This window comes from Chrysochloris asiatica, unplaced genomic scaffold, assembly GCF_000296735.1.
Source record: "Chrysochloris asiatica unplaced genomic scaffold, ChrAsi1.0 scaffold00146, whole genome shotgun sequence".
Taxonomy (NCBI): Eukaryota; Metazoa; Chordata; class Mammalia; order Afrosoricida; family Chrysochloridae; genus Chrysochloris; species Chrysochloris asiatica.
In genome coordinates, this window is record NW_006408664.1 from 7,189,015 (window position 1) to 7,208,555 (window position 19,541).

Consider the following 19,541-nt stretch of genomic DNA (forward strand, 5'->3'; position numbering starts at 1 on the left):
CAGTAACTTAAATCAAGTTGACCTAGTTTGGGTATAAATACTCTCCATATTCCTTTGTAAATTTTCCCAAGCCTGAGTTTGAAAATAATGAGATATTATGGTAACCCTGGCATATTCACAAATACAGTCACAGGGTTACCATAAGTCACACAAAAGCTGCTTCCAAAATGTCTGTACATGTGTTAGGAGAAAAGGTTGTATGTATATTATTTAAAATGATGGCATCTAAATAAAAGACTAGTGCACATGATACTGCATATCATCAAAATAATTTGATTTTCATTTTAAAGGAAACTCTAAAGCCATGGAGTGAAAAACTGACTATAGATCCAGATAACAGGAATACATTGTCATTTACATCAGACCATATTTGGATTGTTTAAAAAAATTAGTGGATCTAAGTACCAGTCAAACCCAGATAGGTCAAATTTCTCGGAACTTTTCCTTGGTGTCCAAAGATGAGGCTTCCTAACCTTGTTAAGTGCATAGGAAACTTCTGCAACTTCTCTAACCTAGAAGGGTGGGCAGGGCTTTCTGGTAATGGAAAAGGAGTTCTATTTCAACTACCATTAATGATGCCTTTTAAATTTCTGTGGTTGTTTGAAAAATATTTTAAAAGTAAGATTTTTATTTTGCAAGATTTACATTGTGCCAGTCACTCTTCCAAACACTTTATAAATATTAAGTAATTTACTATTAATAACATCCCTATATTTCCCTATTTTACATATAAAGAACTGAGGCTCAAAGAAGATAAATAACTTGCCGATAGTTACACAGCTCATAAATTTTTAGAGACAGAATTCACACCCAGACATTCTGGCTCCAGAGACTGAGCTTTTAACTATTAGATTATGTGTAGAAGGTTTGCCATTTGAAGCTGCAGCACACTGACCACGAGCTTCCTTACACTTTAGCTACCTTCATTTCTTCGTCTTCTTTATTCATCGTCTAACTTTCACATGTATTGAGGTGATTGAAAATACCACGGTTTGGGTCAAACACCCAGTAGTCCTCAAAGTACATCTTTGCTTTTTTATACTTTAAAGAGGTCTTTTGCAGCAAATTTGCCCAATGAAATGCATCATTGGATTTCATGGCTGTTGCTTCCATGGGCGTTGAATGTGGATCCAAGTAAAATGAAATCCCTGACAACTTCAATATTCTCTCCATTTTTCATGATTTTGCTTATTGGTCCATTTGTGAGTATTTTTGTTTTATTTACATTGAGGTTTAATCAATGCTGAAGGCTGTCTTCTTTTGTCTCCATCATCAAGAGTTTCAGTAAAGAATTAAGGAAAAACAAAGATAGATTGATGTCTTTGAGTTATGGTGTTGACGAAAAACATTGACTGTCCCATGGCGCTGTAGGATAATCACTGGATGGCAAGGTTAGTTTGAACCACAAGGCCGGTGGCTCAAACTTACTAGCCACTCACTGGAAACCCTATATAGGGTCACTATGAAATGGGACCAACTGGACAGCACTTAACAATAACAACAACAACAATAAACAAATAAGTCCTGCAAGAAGTACAACCAAGATACTCCTTAGAAGCAAGAACATGTTATAATCGACAGGGATCAAACCCTGGAGAAGGATATCATGCTTTGTACAGAGTCCGTGAGAAAGAGAAAGACTCTCAGTGATATAGACCCACACGGTGACTGCAGCAATGGTTTCAAACATAGCAACAATTGTGAGGATGGCACAGGGCCAGGCAGAGGTCTGTTCTGCTTTGCATAGGATCACTGTGAATCAGAACTAACTCAAAAGCACCTAACAATAACAACACAACAGTTTCTTAGTGCTGCTATAACACAACTACCATAAGCACTTAGTTTTAATGACCCAAAATTTATTTACTCACTGTTTAGAAGGCTAGAGTCTGAATTCGAGTCACAGGCTGTAGGGGAAGACTTTCTTTGTTGATGCTAGGGAAGGGTCTTGTCTCCTTTAAGCTCCTGCAACTTGGTTCCTTGGTGATCTTTATGCACCATGCTACCTGTCTTCCCCCATCTGTGCCTAATCTGTTCTTTTATATCTCAAAAGTGACTGGTTTAAGAAACACTTTACACTGACATGACATCATTAGCGTAAAAAAGAAAATCTTATTCTCAAGATACAAACAGATGTTGTATCTTTACAATATAATATGTATTTTTTTTTTTTGCCCTTAATTTATTTATTTTTGTCTTTTTATTGTGAACTGAGTAAAAGTTTACAGAGCAATTCATCAATTTTATATTCAACAAATCATATACTTTACTTCATTACATGGTTGCAATCCCTTCCATGTTCCAATAGCATATACCTCTAGTCACTTTAACTATTGCATTCCTCCCTATACCTCCCACTAACTTCATCTTTCCTTTGCTAACCTACCACGTGTTTACTGCCTGCCCTGTCACCCATGTTAACATGTGTCTACCATCTAGCCCATCAGTCATTTTTCCTTTCACTCATGCCTGTAACCATCATAGATTGCTTCTTTTATGAAGAAAAAAAAATTTTGTTTAAACCTTTTACAGTATTGGTCTCATACATACAATGTTTGTCCTTTTGTCCTTTAGGTTCAATTATGTTGTGAGGTGTTTCACAGACTTATCATTATTATTCAACGTTTTGTAGTATTTCATTGTGTGTATGTACCAAAGTTTGTTTAACCTTTCTTCTGTTTATGGGCATTTAGGCTGTCTCAGATCTTTTTGATCTGTCTCTTGTAAACAGCATATTGAAGGATTCTGTTTTCTTATCCATTATGCTCCTTATGTCTCTTGACTGGCATATTTGATCCATTTACATAGAATGTAATTATCAATAGGTATGAATTAATTATTGACCTTTTTCTGTGCTTTGTGTGTGTGTGTGGTGTTGCTGGATTCTTTGTTCCACATAATTTTCTATGATGAATTCATTTTGTTTGTGGATTTTCTTTTCAGTTTCATTTCTGATGTGTTGATGTTAACTAATTCTTTCTGATTTTCCTTTTTTTATTTTATTGTGTAGGTGTATTGTTTTTGTTTGATGTTACCCTGTATTTTATTAAATTTTTTTCCATGATTAAAACAGTGTGTTTTCAAAGAGTAGACAGGGATGGGCAACTTGGACATTGGCTACCCAAAATGGGGGGAGGGATACAAAGGTAAGAAGTGACTGGCTTACAAGCTTTCAAGAGGGAACCTAGATCCAAAGGGCATGGAAGAAGGTAGTCTCCAGTGAATAGTATCCAGCCCATCCAGGAAGGGCTGATGAAATGAAATGCAGATGGGTCTTTTGTGATACAATAGTGAATAATTGTTATCAGGACTGATTGTGAGGGTTGGAAATGTAAAGGTGGACATTTTATAGCAAGGAGGGGAGTAATTAATTTTTCAGTCTAGGAGCGGAGGGCCCTGAGACCATCAATGGAGAAGAGCAGAGAGCAAGAACCTACCCAGAGAAGCAGTGAGGCCCAAGAAGGAGGCAGAGAAGATGACGTGACGAGATGTGGCTGGGACTTGAGATCCAGAGAAGGAAAGGGGCTGTGTGCTGAGGACCATGGAGGGTGTCGGGCAGGCTTGCAGGGTAAACCCTTTTGTTGGGTGATGATGCATGGATGGGATGGTAACTATTGCAATGAAACAATGTATGATAGAATGAATGTAAAACTAATGTTCTCCCATGTAAACTATCACACAATTCACAATAAAACATGTATATATGAAAAAAACAAAACAAAAAACAGTGTGTTTTATCTTGAAATCTACTGGACTTCTTTGTCATTTGGAAGTTCTTTATTTACACTACTTCCTCATTGATATCTCTTGTTCCCTATTTTCAGTCTTGTAGGTGGTGTTTTACTTTAAATACTTCTATATCTGGATTGATTTCTGGGTGGTGTTGTCATGTATGGTAATTTCAGGTTATTGTCTGCTGTTGTTGGTTCTCAGACTCAAGAGCACCCTATAGCATTTTTTGTAAAGTTGGCCTGGTTATTACAAATTGCTTTAATTTCTGTTTATCAGGAAATGTTCTAACTTCATCATATTTGAGGAACAGCTTTGCTGGGTATATGATTCTAGGTTGGAAGTTTTTTCTTTTCTTGCAGAGTTTTGTGTATTCTATCCCGTTGCATTCTTGCCTGCATGGTTTCTGCTGAGATATCACAGCTTAGTTTTATTGATTCTCCTTTATAGATAAATTTTCGTTTTTCTCAAGCTCCTCTAAGGATTCTTTCCTTGTCTGTGATTTTGGAAAGTTTGATTATGGTATGTCGTGGTGATTTTTTTTTTTTTTTTTTGGTGGGGGCAGTATCCTGTTTGGCATTCGTTTTTCATGATGTTAGGGAAATTTTTATCCAACAACTCTTTGACAATTTTCTCTATGCTTGTCTCCTCCTGTTCTAGAATTCTGATCAATCATAAGTTGTTCCTCTTCATGGTGTTTCACATCATTCTTAGGCTTTCTAGGGATTTTTCATTCTTTTTCTGATTGTTCTAGCATTCTAGTATTGAGAGATTTATCTGCAAGCTCACTAATTCAGGTTTCCATTACTTTGCATCTTCTCCCTTGACCTTTCAATGTATTGTCCATTTCTGAGATCTTAATCTTTCTGAGTATTAATCTTCTGGACTTCTAATTGCAGGTTTTATATTGTTTCAAAATTTGTATTTATTTTGTCTGTTCATTCTTACAGTGTTTTCCTGAATTCTTCTAAAGTTTTTATTGTGTTCTCTTTGCTTTTGATCTTTCTATCAATGCTTTGTTGTCATTGTTGTTATTGTTGTTGCTGTTAAGTGCTATTGAGTCAGTACTGGGTCATAGCAACCCTGCATAGGGTTTCCAAAGAGCAGCTGGTGAGCTTGAACCACCAACATTGAGGTTCAAAACGACCTTGCAGTCAAGTGCATTAATCTACATCGCCACTTAATTACCATTCCTTTGAACTCTTTTTCAATTACTTCTGTTACCTTTTCATCCTCAGAAACATCTTCTGGTTCTGCATCTTGGTCTTTTATTTGAACCATTCTTTCTTTTTTCTTTGTGTGAGCTAGCATTATCTGTTGTCTCCGGGGCATTGTTAAGCTGTCATATTTGTAAACAATAGTGCAGTTGTTGGACCTGTCAGAGAGAAATCTCTGGGGGGGCTCCTACAATTCAAGAAGCTCAGGAGGTAGTTGTGGAAGGGATATGACAGCAGAGTTCCTGGCCCTAGATGGAGCTACTGTTAGCCTCCGTGTAATCTATGTTCAGGGTACTCAACCCAGAATAGTTCATGGGGGCCCTTGATAGAGCTGGTTTCATTGTCTGTTAGGACTGCAGGTAAGCTACCTGGGTAGCATGACTGGTTAAACACTAGTCTGGTGGCTCTGTGAGTTTTGTAGGTCTGGAACCAAGCCCGCCTGAATCTAGGCACAAATGGGCACAACCAGCCCTCACCTCACAATGGCATGGCTCCTAACCACATGCTCTGCACTAGGTGTGGATGAGAGTGGGAACTGGCTACACTTCTGGTCACCAAGGCAGAATGCAGAAAAAGAAGAAATCACACTTTTTCTGTCACCTGCATGAATCTGCTCTGCTAAGCTCTCTCTGCTGCACAAATTACTCAGAAGATGGTTGAGCAGCATCTGGCTAGCCATTCACCAGTCAGTCTCCCTTCCTCGCAGTCCCTGCTCAGCCTCTCCTCCAAGCAAGCACTCCATACACCTTGCCAACCTTTCTTCTGCTCAGGGTACAGAATTTTCATCTGTGTCTGTTTAATTTGTCTCTCATACCTTTGTTGTAGAAGGTCCATGCAGTATGTCTGTCAAATCTGTTATCTTACTGGAAGTCTGTTCATATCTTAGTTTATTGTTTTATATCTCATTATTAAATTATATCTTTACATATTTATTCTGAAAAGTGAAGTGTCAAGATAAATCAGATAATATCTTTATAGTGCTGCATTTTAAATTAAATCTTCTTCCATCTCAAAATATGTTTGTGTGAACCCAGTGGCAGAAGGCAGTACTATTGTGTTATCTGAAAACAGAGGGCAGTGTTGATGGGAAAAGATTTTCTACTGCCCTTCAAAATGAATAATAGTGTGCACACTGGCAGGGTAAGTAGAGAGGTCCTGGATTCTCAGACGTCAACAACAGAGGATTCTAAAGCATCAGATGACTTAATGCACGAATTCTTCCTCCCAAACACAACAGATAGGCACTCTAGTTCTTTCTCTATGCAGCAAAGAGCTTTGATGATTCTTTAAGTGAATCTGGTCATAACATACCTCCATTAGAATAAATTAATGGCTTATCATCACTCTTACTAAACTAGAAATTTTTAATATGATCTCTGTGCACCTGGAATGAACTGGACCCTTCATTTCTTCTGACCTTTCTGTTTCATTGCTCACTGTACCAGTCCTATATTCTGTTTCAGCACATCTGAAGATCTCTCAGTTGCTTGATTTCAGGGATAGGTCTCAGGAAACTTCCTACATACTATTCCTTCTGACTTAAACATACTTCTCTTTTCCTGGCTAATGTCTACTCTATCAATGACTAAAGTTTATAATTCTTGTTTTCTGCTATTTCTTTTTTGCCTGTTTTTATATTATAGTCTCTGATACAATCACTCAAATTTAGAATTGTAGTCCAGATTTCTCCTCAGAGCTCCAGACCCATATATTCAATTTCCTTTTTGATTTGAATGTTTTAAAATTAATTCCAGCTTAGCTAGTCCAATACTCAACTCATAACCATGCTCTTTAAACACATTCCTCTTTAATTTTATATAGTTAAGAGCAAGTTCTCCTTTGCATCCAGTTGTGCAAGGCAGAAATTTAGGGCTCATTCTTTGTCCCTCATTTTTCCTCACTCTTTCATATCTGATCCACCACCAAGATATATGGTTTTACCTTCTCAATGGCTCTTAAATTAATTTTCTTCCATCCATCTCTCTAGCTCCAGTGTGGTTGAAGTCAGTCCTTTATTATGCATATAAGTAAACCATTTGGGGAGCTTGGTAAATTACAAGTTGGTCTGCATGTCTAACAAGTTCCTAGATAATGCACATGCAGACACACTTTTTAAGGTGTAACACTCTAAACCATCATCAGTTGTTTCCTGGGTGATTGCAATATCATTGTTAGAGGTGTAACCCAGCTTTCCCATTACCCACATCATAGCCAAGTGAGCTTTCCCAACTGCAGATCTTCAAAACCTTCTTTTTGCTCTTGGAATGAAGACCAACACCCTCAACATGACTTACAAAGCCTTCTGTTAGCTGGCCCCTCTCTAGGTTTTGGCCTGCTTCTAGGCCACATCTATTCTTACTTTTTGCCATTTGTGGGTTTGCTCATTGCTATAGCTTAGTCTTTGATATGATGCTAGTGCAAAAAAAAAAAAGTGCCTAAAGAGATACTTCATGTTTATTTAATCAATTAGTTCATTAATGAAAGCAAAGGCCATTTAAATTTAGCCTATAGATCACCTCCCTTGAACTCTAGACTGGTGTTGGGAAAAAACTAGGGTTCCAGGAAGAGCTTGAATTTTGTTGTTGTTGTAATTTTTCTATAACCATTATCGTTTTGTGAAGCGTTCCCATGTCCACGTTGGTTTAAACTAAGCAAACTAAATAGACCTTGGGAAAATTAATCATAATGTATTTTTGCAAAATAATTTTCCAAACTTTCACATATATTCTATTTTTATATACCAACAATACTATGCTATAAGTAGGGCAAGTATTATCATCTCATATTTGTAGACAGGTAACTGAGAGGCCTAACTCTTAATTGGCTTGCTAAACTTACACAGTGGCATACCAGGCGTTTTAACTTGGATCTTCTACTGTCAAATCTGTTTGGGGTTGTTTTTTTTTCCCTCTTAATGGTGTCCCTGAAATTAGGGTAAAATGATCCTTCCTCTTAAACTCTGCTTTCTGAGGTTGGAAGTGAAGCCACACTGTACCAACACTAGTAGCAGATGGGAATTAGGTTATACAAATTAAAAATCTGTTTGACACTCAGTGGTTGGTGCTTATACATCACATAGCCACTTCATTTTTAAATCTACCTAGATTTCCCCACATTCCAAACAGTTAAGGACAAATATTTCTTACATATAATAATGCTTTCACTGATTCATATGTGCTTTAAATAGCTCATATGGTACTTTTCCTTTTATCATAATAGTTTGCATCATTCACACTAAAAAGTATTGCTTCATGGGGAATTATTGACTGCCACCTTCCCAGACATTTTCCAAATGTTGCTGATGAGTTGGCCTACTAATTCTGTGGGTCACTAATGACAAGGTTAGGGACCACAGAAGGCCTCAGTTACCAGACAAAAGTCAACTAATCCACACCAAAGAAGTACTAGGAACCTTCTTCAGGTCTTTAGATAAAGTAGCTTTCAAAATACCCTCCTAGTGAAACAAAGAAGCACTTGGGCATTGTGGCGCTATACATATTTGAATAACGTTAAAAGTCTCACTACATTCAAGATACATTTCTTTCAAATGAGAACCTCGTTCTAACACAGAAGCAAATAAAAAACTAAACAATAACAAGACCATCAAATCTCCTTCAATTAGTTTAATTAGCTAGATAGCTGCCATCAAGTAAACTTGATTCATGACAACCTTATATTCATGACAATGTTGCCTGGTGTTGCATCATCCTCACCATCATCAGCTAGCTTGAATTTATTGTTACATCTCTGGTGCACATCCATTTTCCTGAGATTTCCCTGATCATCATTAATCTTCAACTTCACCAAACATGACATCCTTCTCCAGCAATTGATTCCTCCCAATGATGGATCCAAAATAAGCAACTAGGGTAATATTCTGTTGTAACTCTGAAGGTTGTCACTGGCTAATTTTCAGAATTGCATCTCAAGGCTTTTCTTCTCAGTCTTAGTCCAGAAGTTCCTCTGAAATATAGCCACCATGTGTGGTTCTGCTGTTTCTTGAAAATATCTCTGGCATAGCTTCCAGCATCATAGCAACAATCAAGCCACCACAGCACAAAAAGCTGACAGATGGGTGTCAACTGGTTTACACACTATTAAAAGCCAAGTAAGAGAGTCATTTCCACACTGGAGAAATACTAGATCTTAAAGAAGTTAAATGAAAAATCACAGATATGAAACTCTGTAGGAAGATGGAAATTTTTCAGGTTCATGGGATAAAGTTTAAGCTTACCAGGATAAATCAGTCATTTCAGCAAAACACAGAAACCCTAGAGGGAAAGTGGAGGGAAATCCCCAGAGTTCACTTTTTTATCATTCCCTTTTTGTTCAAGGATTGTGGGACCCCATTAGCTGGGACTATTTTACCTGCCTTTTCAGTAACAGTGTCAGCCTTGAAGAAGTTCTCCTAGACAAGTTCTTACCACTGTTCATAAGTGCTGATCCTCTTCTCCTGAAGGTCAAATCTTTTTATTCCAGGAACCTTTGACTGTTCAGCTAAGCACAGATAAGGAATGTCATCCAACTGACTGTGCTCAAGGTAATTGTCCAAAGCTAAGTAGAAAATAGGCTCTTTGTTTCTAGAAATGCAGCTGTTATGAGCATTGGGGAGATAATCTCTCTGTAGAGTTAAATGAGACATTTTGCATTGCATTCTGGATATTTGTGGTCCAGAGTATGCAGCCCAAACTTACAATGGGATTCAACTAAACAAAAGACAGTCCTAGAAACTGAACAGTAACACCAAGGAGGTACTTTATCCTTAGAACAAGCAAAGCAAAGTGGCAGCATTTGCTCAGGGACAAAACTCAGAAGACAGTAAAGAAGAGGAAAGAAGGATAAACCGAATTAGGAACTACAGGAAAGAAGTGGGAAGAACACAATGTGGGGATCCCAATCAATGTACATGAATTGTTGACTGGAAAACAGATTTACACCGTAAGCTTTCACCTAAAGCACAAGAAATTGTTCAAACAACAATACCAATACCAACAAGACACTACAGAGTGAGCCTTATGTGATTTCAAAAACTTGGGCATTTATTGCTCCTGTTTTAAGAAGTATGATTCTGGTGAAATGAAAAGTTCCTTTTAATTTATAGGTAGTTTTATCTTATTCTTTTTGTTAAGTGCCATTGAGTCAGTTCCAATTCATGGTGACCCTGGTTTCCAAAGAGTGGCTGGTAGGCTTGAATTGCTGACTTTGCAGTTAGCAGCTCAGTGCCACACAAGGACTCCTTAGGGTTACATATACATATACTTAGTCAAAAGGGGTTAACGCTTATATTACTGAGAAAATCTTCAATCAACTTTAAAATCTACCTGAATACTTGCTTGATCAGCCCAATTTTTTATTTGTTTTTATTTGTTGCATAGTTATTATTGTTAAGTGCTGTCAAGTTTATTCCAACTCAAAGTTACCCTGTTTCCAAGGAGTGACTGGTGAACTTGAACCATCAACTCTTGTGGTTCATACTAACCTTGCTGTAAGTGCTTATCCTACAGTGCCACACCAGAACTCCATTTGTTGTGTAGAATTCTGTTTTAAAATTTTTAATGTCTGTACTTCTTTTTCTTCAATACTAAATATTCCCCAACATCTAAATCCATTCTGACTTTCCAAAATGATGTCTCAGAACTTTCTAATGCAAATCTTATGTCTGTCTAAAAGCTTGTCATTGTTATTAAGTACCAAAGGCATTCAATTGTGTGGCTCATGAGAAGCTACGGACAACATTGCAAAGTATGAGTATTCTGGAAGACTTATTTGTGCTCATGAGGAATCTGTACATGGACCAAGATGCAGTTGTTCGAACAGAATATGGGAACACTGAATGGTTTAAAATTAAGAAAGGTATGCGACAAGGTTGTATTCTTTCACCATATTTATTCAACCTGTATGCTGAGCAAATAATCCGAGAAGCTGGCTTATATGAAGAAAAACATGGCATCAGTATTGGAGAAAGAATCATTTACAACCTGTGATATGCAGATGATACAACCTTGTTTGCTTAATGTGAAGAGGACTTAAAATATTTACTGAGGAAAATCAGAGAACACAGCCTTTGGTATGATTGCATCTCAATGTAAAGAAAACAAAAATCCTCACCACTGGACCAATAAACAACATTCTTATCAACAGGGAAAAGATTGAAGTTATTAAGGACTTCATTCTTCTTGGATCAACTATCAACACTAACAGAAGCAGCAGTCAAGATATCAAACGACGTATTACATTAGGCAAATCTGCTGCACAAGACCTTTTTGAAGTGTTGAAGAGCAAAGATGTCAGTTTGAGGATTAAGGTGCACCTGACCCAAGCCATGGTATTTTCAATAACCTCATATGTATGCAAAAGCTGGACAGTATATAAGGAAGACTGCAGAAGAATTGATGCGTTTGAGTTATGGTGTTGGAGGAGAATATTGAAAGTGCCATGGGCTGCCAAAAGAACCAACAATCTGTGTTGGAAGAAGTGCAGCCAGAGTGCTCCTTAGAGGCCAGGATGGCTAAACTTCGTCTCTCATTCTTGGGTAAGGTGGAGGATCAGAGATAAAGAGAAAGACCTCCAGTGAAATAGATTGGCCAAGTGGCAGCATCAATGGGGTCAAGCGTGGCAACAGTAGTGAGGTTGGCCCAGGATCAGACAGTGTTTCGTTCTGCTGTGTATAAGGTCGCTATGAGTCGGTACCGACTCGATAGCACCTAACAACAACAACAGTAGGTTCCAACTAAGAGTGTCCCTGTATAGGGTTTCCTAGGAGTGACTGATGACCTTGTCATTAGCAATCCAGTGCCTCTCCTACAGTGCCACTCCAGGACTTCATCTAAAAGATTGTTGTTTGGTGCCCTGGAGTCGGTTCTGATTCATAGTGACCCTATGCACAACAGAACAAAACACAGCCTGGTCCTGTGCTCACCTCACAATCATTGCTACATTTGTGCTCATCACTGCTTCCACTGTGCCAATCCATCTCATTGGGGGTGTCTTCCTCTTTGTCTCTGACCCTCCAGGTTACCAAACATGTTATCCTTCTCCAGGGACTGGTCCCTTCTGACAATATGTTCAAAGTATGAGAGACAAAATCTGACTATCCTGGTTTTCAGGGAGCATTCTGGCTGTACTTCTTTCATCGCAGATTGGTTCTGGCAGTCCATGATACTTTTAATATTTCTCCTCCAACACCATAGCTCAAATGCATCAATTCTTCTACGGTCTTCCTTATTCACTGTCCAGCTTTCACATGCATAAGAAGCTATTGAAAATACCATGGCTTGGGTGAGGTACACCTTAGTTCTCAAACTGACATCTTTGCTTTTCAACACTTTAAAGAGGTCTTTGCAGCAGATTTGCCCAATGCAATACATTGTTTGATTCCTGATTGCTGCTTCCATGAGTGTTGATGGTTGATCAGAGAAAAATGAAATATTTGACAACTTCAATCTTTTCTCCATTTATCATGATGTTATTTATTGGTCCAGTGGTGAGAATTTTTGTTTTCTTTACATTGAGTTACAATTCATACAGAAGACTGTGTTCTTTGATCTTTATCAGTAAGTAGTTTAAGTCCTCTTAGCTTTCAGCAACCAAGGTTGTATTGTCTGCATATCATAGGCTGTTAGTTATCATTTATTGTTTTATTCATTCATTAAATATTAATAAGTATACTTATTAAGTACTGTGACCTAGTTGTAGTCCTGGTGTGACACTGTAGGCTAAGCACTGGGCTGTGGTTCAAACCCACCCAGCTGCTTCTTGGAAACCCAATTCAGGGTCGCATAGCAATGATCTAGTCAGTATTCTAGGCACAGAGGACTATAGCATTAAGCAACAGAAACCCTGTTTATAACCTTAAGGTGCTTATATTCTAGTTGGCAGACACACACAGCAAACAAATACTTACTAGGATGGGGATGATAAAAGTTATGAGCATAAGTAAAGTAAGGAGGAAGATGAGGTGTAGGAGGGGGCATATAGGGAAGCCAGAGAAAGAGCACATTGAAGTGAGAATGTACTTGCTATGTTCAAGGGGTGAAAGGAGGTCAGGTGGCTGGGGTAATGCAAACAGGGGAAGTGATAAAAGATGAGTGAAGAGATAGCAGAGAATGAGCACAGGTAACACCTATTAGGTTTTTACTCTGAAAGAGATTAAAAAGTAATGAAAGAATTTTGAGCAGAAAGGTAATACTACCTGATACTCACTCTCAAAGGATCACTCTGGTTCAGTGTGAGAATAACCTATGAAACTATCAAAAGATAAAATTTAAGAGACCAATTATGATATTATTTTAATAATCCTGGTGAGATGCGATGACTTGGCCTAGAATGGTGACAGTAGGAATCATAAGATATAACTAGATTCTGCATATATTTTGAAAAAAGAGTTGGCAAGATTGCTGATGTGTTGTTGATTGTGTACTAAAAGGAAGGAAAAAAAACCCAGAAGTCAAGCATAAATCTAATATTTTTGAACTAAGCAATTAAAAGAATGGTATTGTCATTAAGTGATTTGTAGAACAAATGTGTGAAGGCACAGCTGTGAAATCAGAACTTCAATGTGAGACAGTGTTTATGTCATTTTAAGATGCTATCAACATGCAAATAAAGCTGTTGAATAAGCAATTGGTTGTTAAAAGTCTGGAATTTCATCAGGTGAGTGGTCAGAGTTGAAGATAAAAATTGGGGCTTTATCACTATTTAAAATAATATTTAAAATAGTGGAACTGAATAACATTACCTAGCATATGAATGTATAAAGGGAAAGTCACAAAGAGATCTGAGGGTTGAAATAAAATTTTTTGAAGGTCAGAAAGATTAAGAGGAGCAAGCAAAGGAGACTGAGAAAGGACAACCAATGAGGTGAAAGGAAAATCATCTCTGTTGTTTCTTCCTTACCTTTAGTTCATCGCCATTTGCTTTACTGGAAATAGCCAGAAATGTCCTTAATCGTTTTCATTTCTCCACGTTTCCTACCCTTCCATGACAGCCCAGCATTTCATACTATGTTGTTGCAATTTCTTTTGTGTTTTATTTGACAATTCATCTCTTGCTTATGTTTTAGTTCTTTGTGGATGAATTTTTTTTTCTTTCTCTTTTCTTTTTTTTAAATCAATCAATACACTAACCCTCAGTGTTAGACTTTGCTTTTAATTTTGCTGGTTGGTTCCTCTCTGAGCGTATCTAGGCAGGTTAATTCTCCAGTGACTCCAAAGCCATTCCAGACCCCAAGTATAAATGCATAAGAAAATCATTGGTAGCATTTGCCTATCCACAGAGGGCAAAAGAAACTAGGTATGTTTGTAGTCTGGGATTAAATTCTGAGGTGGCCTTAGCACCAGGAGATGTGGTATTTTGTGTCTATCCTGCTAGGGCATGAATTCAGTAGCACTTAAGATTATCAGCCAAAACAAATCAATATATATGTGCTAAGTAAATTCTAATACAAGAAAATAAACATTTTTGGAAAGCTGTTTCTTTCCTCTAAGAGTCTACTATCCAAGACAAGCACATAAAACAGGAAAAAGTGGCAATTTAAAGAGAATCAATACATGTTTAAATCATATTGTGGGTGACATCTCTTATTTATTTTCAGAATAGCGTATACCAAGACTCCCATATTATCACTAGTAAATATAAATTTAAATTTAGAAAGTTATCAAATTAACAAAAAAATTAAGAGTTTAAGAAAGCAGTATTTTTAAACTAGAATTATACTTTTTAAGATATTATTTATAATGCATAAAGTTATACCTATTGGTCATTAATATCATTAACAATTGTACTGTGAATACATCTGATAAGAAGGACAAAAAATTATATTTTGTCCATTTAAAAGGAAAAAGAAAAAAGAAAAAAGACAGATTACCACTCAGTGAGTACTAACCCAGCAAGGCCAATACAGTGTGGCACGAGGCAAACACATGTGGGATACATTGAAAATCAGTCTGTGAAAATAAGGAGAACCAAGGTGCCCCTCAATGACCAAGCACAGCCTTATGAAAGCAAGACACAGTGTGGAAGTGACAGCCTCTGCAGATATGCTCCCCTTCCCTCCAAAACACATACCACCAATGGAATTTAAAGGTTAATTTGGGTTTGATGTAATAATCTAGAGAGAGCTACTTTTGATTTCTCATACATAAAGTTAGTATAGCCACAAAGTTAGAGTGATGCTTTTCCCCAAGACTGGAGTTTAGTGGGAAGAATCATTTTGAAACAGCTTGTGATGACTATAATTTGTTTAAGATGTAAGAGTGGGTCAAAAATTATCCGCACTCTGGTTCTATTAAAATGCCTGTCCACGTCCGTGTCTGATGGTAACATGGAGTGTGCAGATGAAAGGATTCTGCCGAATAGACAAGTGACAGTGGATTATGTGGCAAATCATTTGTAAATCAGTCATGGCTCTGCCTAGGAAATAATCCATGACAGACTTGGGTTTTGAAGTTTGTGTGAGATGAGTACTGAAACAACTCACGGAAGAGCATAAACAGAAGCATTTGGACATCTGCAAACAAAATTTGGACTGATATTTGAAAGAAAGTAAAAGTTTGTTATTTAAAAAGTCATTAATGGTGACAAGATATGGATTCATCATTAAAACAGTAAGAATAAATGGCAGTCATTTGACACACCAAGAAAAAGTTTAAAAGTCAACCATCAGCTGGAAAATTGATGCTTGTCGTTTTCTGGGATTCTCAAGGGCCAGTATTGGAACACCATCAGGAAAAGGGTTCTAAAATGAATAGTGCTCATTGCAGTGCTGTGTTCACTGAAGAGCTGAAGCCTAAACTTCAGATTAAATGCAGAGGACTGCTATCCAAGGGTTTTGTGATCTTGCATGACAATGCACATCTCCATACCTCTGCCCACACTGTTGACACGCTGCAAAAACTTCATTTTGAGTTGTTGTTAAAGCATCCTCCCTATAGTACTGATATTGGTCCATCGGACTTTCACCTGTTTGGTCCCCTGAAAGCAGCCCTTCGAAGATGAAGATTCACCTCTGATGCAGAAGTGAAGACAGCAGTGTATTCGTGGCTCACAACTCAGTGTAAAACATTTTTTTAAATTAAAATATATGAAAGCTTGTTGACAGATGGACAAAGTGTATTGAAAAGCAATGAGATTATGTCAAAAATTATGTATTTCTCTTTTCTAACAGTTGATTAAAATAAATTCTACAGTCAGAGTGTGGATAATTTTTTGACATCCTCAGATATTAATCATAGTATATATGATCAAAGAATGTGGTTGTGAGTCTGATACCTTTTTGTTAAGTGATGATGGTCCTTGTTGTTGTTATGTGCCATGGAGTCGGTTCCTACTCATAGTGACCCTGCATAGGGTTTCCGAGGCTGTAAATCTTTACGGGAGCAGAAAGCCTCATCTTTCTCCCATGGAACAGCTGGTAGTTTTGAACTGCTGACCTTGTGGCTCGCAGCCCGATTCGTAACCACTACGCTACCAGAGCTCCTTGATGGCCCTTATACTGAGGGACCAATAGGAAGGAAGATGATCTGGACCAATTTCACTTAGACTAGTCAGGTGGACAGGTTCACAGTGATCTTATTTAAATGCTGTAAGAAGGAACCTGAATTCAATATCATGGATGATCTGATTAAGCTTTTAAGTAGCAGACTTAAAGTCAGTGAATTAAATGTCCTCGCTTCATCAACATTCAGTCTCATGCTATCTAGATTTTTTTTCCTTTTAAAGAAAACATTCTTGAAATTCAAATAATTAATGTTATCCTGTGGAATTAATGTCTCTGAGTATCCAATTTTACTAAGTGACAGATAAAGCAGGTCAGGATGTTGAGAAAATCAAGCAAAATTTTCAATGAATATATGTTGTACAGACTGCAATATTGGTAAATAATCCTTTATGTAAGAACAGTACAATGAGAGATAATGAGTTATAATTTTAAATCAATAGTCTTACAAAACAAGATCTTAGAAAATTTTATCAAAATTATAATATGTTCTTTAGTAGAAAGAATAACTTGTTTACATCTATTACTATAACTACTATTACATAACACTTAAACCAGATTTCTGAAAATCATAAAGGTTACATTTTATATTCCTTAAATGTTACTCAATTGTTTGCATCTTTCTTTTGTTCCTCTTTATTTTCAGAGTGTTTTATTCTCTTGAGTAAGTAGAAATTTAAATTTAGAGTTTTCAAATTCAGAAGACTTTTTAGTTAATGCAAATTACAAACCTAGACTAGCTGTTAAAAAGGAGCTATAATTTAATTTTTTATTCTTCTTTTCTATATTGCTTGTAGGAGCTGTAAGGTATATCAACTTGCTCACTGATCAATCCTTTTTTTTTTTTTTTTTGGTTTACTTTCTTGAAAATTTTAAACATTTAAGTAATTCTTTGTCTACAAAAGAAAAAGCATGTCATCAGTCAAAATAATGTTATCACTTTTGGAAATATTTTCATTTTTTGACATGCACCAAAGTGCCATAAAGTAGTGTTGACAACTCCATCTTTAGCATTCCACAAATCTTATGGAGATATATCATTGGAAAACTACACAGGCCATATCCGGGCTTTGACAAAACTGAAACATGGGCCTGCCAGCCACAGATAAGGTTGTGAAATGTTAGTCACTGAAAAGGTGATAACAGGAATAAGGATCAAATACGTGTATACCTTCACCTTTGGATGCCTGCGGTTTTGAGCTGCACCACTTTGGTAAAAGACTTTGCCATTTAGCCTTTTGGCAAAGATAGTGGATCTGCTAAGTGTGATACAACATAAAAACACATGATGGACATGCTGTTAAATATGCCATTGGTAGGGTGCTGAGGTTAAGAGATGCTCAGAAGCAAAAACACAGCATCTCTGAGCAAATTGGAGAGCAAAGAGCTCAGAGTTGGAACAATTTGCCAGAGAGCTCTAGGATCAAAGTAACATGCCATTGTGTAGCTGCCAGCAGTGGTTCAAATGGAAACTACAAAGCAAGTGGAATCTCCCCCTCCTCCTCTTTTTTTAATCCCAAGTGTTTTGGGATTTCATGCAGCTTTCAATTTTATATGGAAAATTTCAATAGATAGGAGGGGACAAAAACCCATTACATTGGACCTGGATATGAAATATTAGACCAAAGGATTTTTTTAAAGACTTAAAAAAAATTAAAAAGTAACAGAATGACCACGAATACTACCTTTAAGACAGAATTTATAATCATTTACTTTCTAATGGTTCCTCCTCCATGCCATCCATTTTCAAACAAAGCTGAGTTTATGACCATCATACGAGATTACATTCCCGTGCGGTTGCAGTATTTCTTTTATAATGATTTATTTTAAAGGGCTTCACCATGATAGCTCTCCAACTTTGTTCCTTCCTGTATATCACTGTTCAGGGTCAAAAGCTGGGAAAAGGGCTGGTCCCTAAGGCCTAACATATTTCACCAGTGGAGACTCTGGCTTTTCACTTCTCTTTCTCTCCTCATCACTTTATGCTTAAAGAAGAACAGATGTGGAAACGTTTAGAAAAAGACTAATTGAATTTCACAAAACACAATTTAGCATTGTTTGAGGAAGTACCTAAATCAACAGCACATTTTGCAAAGTCCCAGCCTCGCCTAATTAGAACACCAAACGTGTGACTAATTGGCCACACTTCCACCAAAGGCTCGGCTGCAGATGAGCTGTTGCTCATTCCTTTTGCCCCAGCTGAGGCCCGGTGGTTTGGCTGGAGGTAAGCACGGTTGCTCCAAATGAGCTGGCCCAACTTAATGGGGAAACTCCGCAATGGCTAGAGAGGGAAGAATAAGAATGTTTACGCTGTGGCTGCATCCAGAGGATTATCAAGCGATTATCAGTACATAAATTACGAGATACTAGGCGTTTCAAAATTGGAAGAGTTAATAGTCTGCTTTTTATCATTTCAACTTCGTGGTCTAAGAACTAGACATCTAATTAAAATATAATCTGATATCATCAGGGAAGGCTCCACTTAACCCAAACCTTTACCACTGGCAGACCTGTTTTTTCATGCGACCAAAGGTTTTCTTTCTTCCTCACTTTATTTCCTAATGGTGTGCAGAGCAATGTGTGGGAAGAAAATGCATAATTAGAGGAAAGAGAAAGGCTCGGTTATATTGTAAAACCCTGAGTATTTTGCTCTAGCAAATCTGCCACCTCCACTTTCTCCACATAGGCATAAAAACTTATGGAAGTAGAAGTGACTTTAAAAGTCACTCAGCGCAACTTTCACGTTTTATAGAGGATTCTGAACTCAAAAGAGTGCAGTAATTTGCCTATAGCCAAGCTCATAGGTGGCAGATTTAAGACTAGAAATCAAATTCTCTGACATCCACATCTAGTGCCATTTATACTTCCTCTTTCATGGTCTCTTGTTGCTGTTAAGTGCCCTGGGTCAATTCCAACTTATAGTGACCCTACTGTTTAAGGTTTCCAATGAGCGGCTGGCAGGTTTGAACCACTGGCCTTGAGGTTAGTTCAGTACTTAGCCTAAAGTGTCATATTAAATTCTGTTATTGAATGCTGTTGAGTCGATTCCGATTCATAGCGATCCTGTATAGGGCTTCCAAGGAGTGAATGGTGAATTTGAG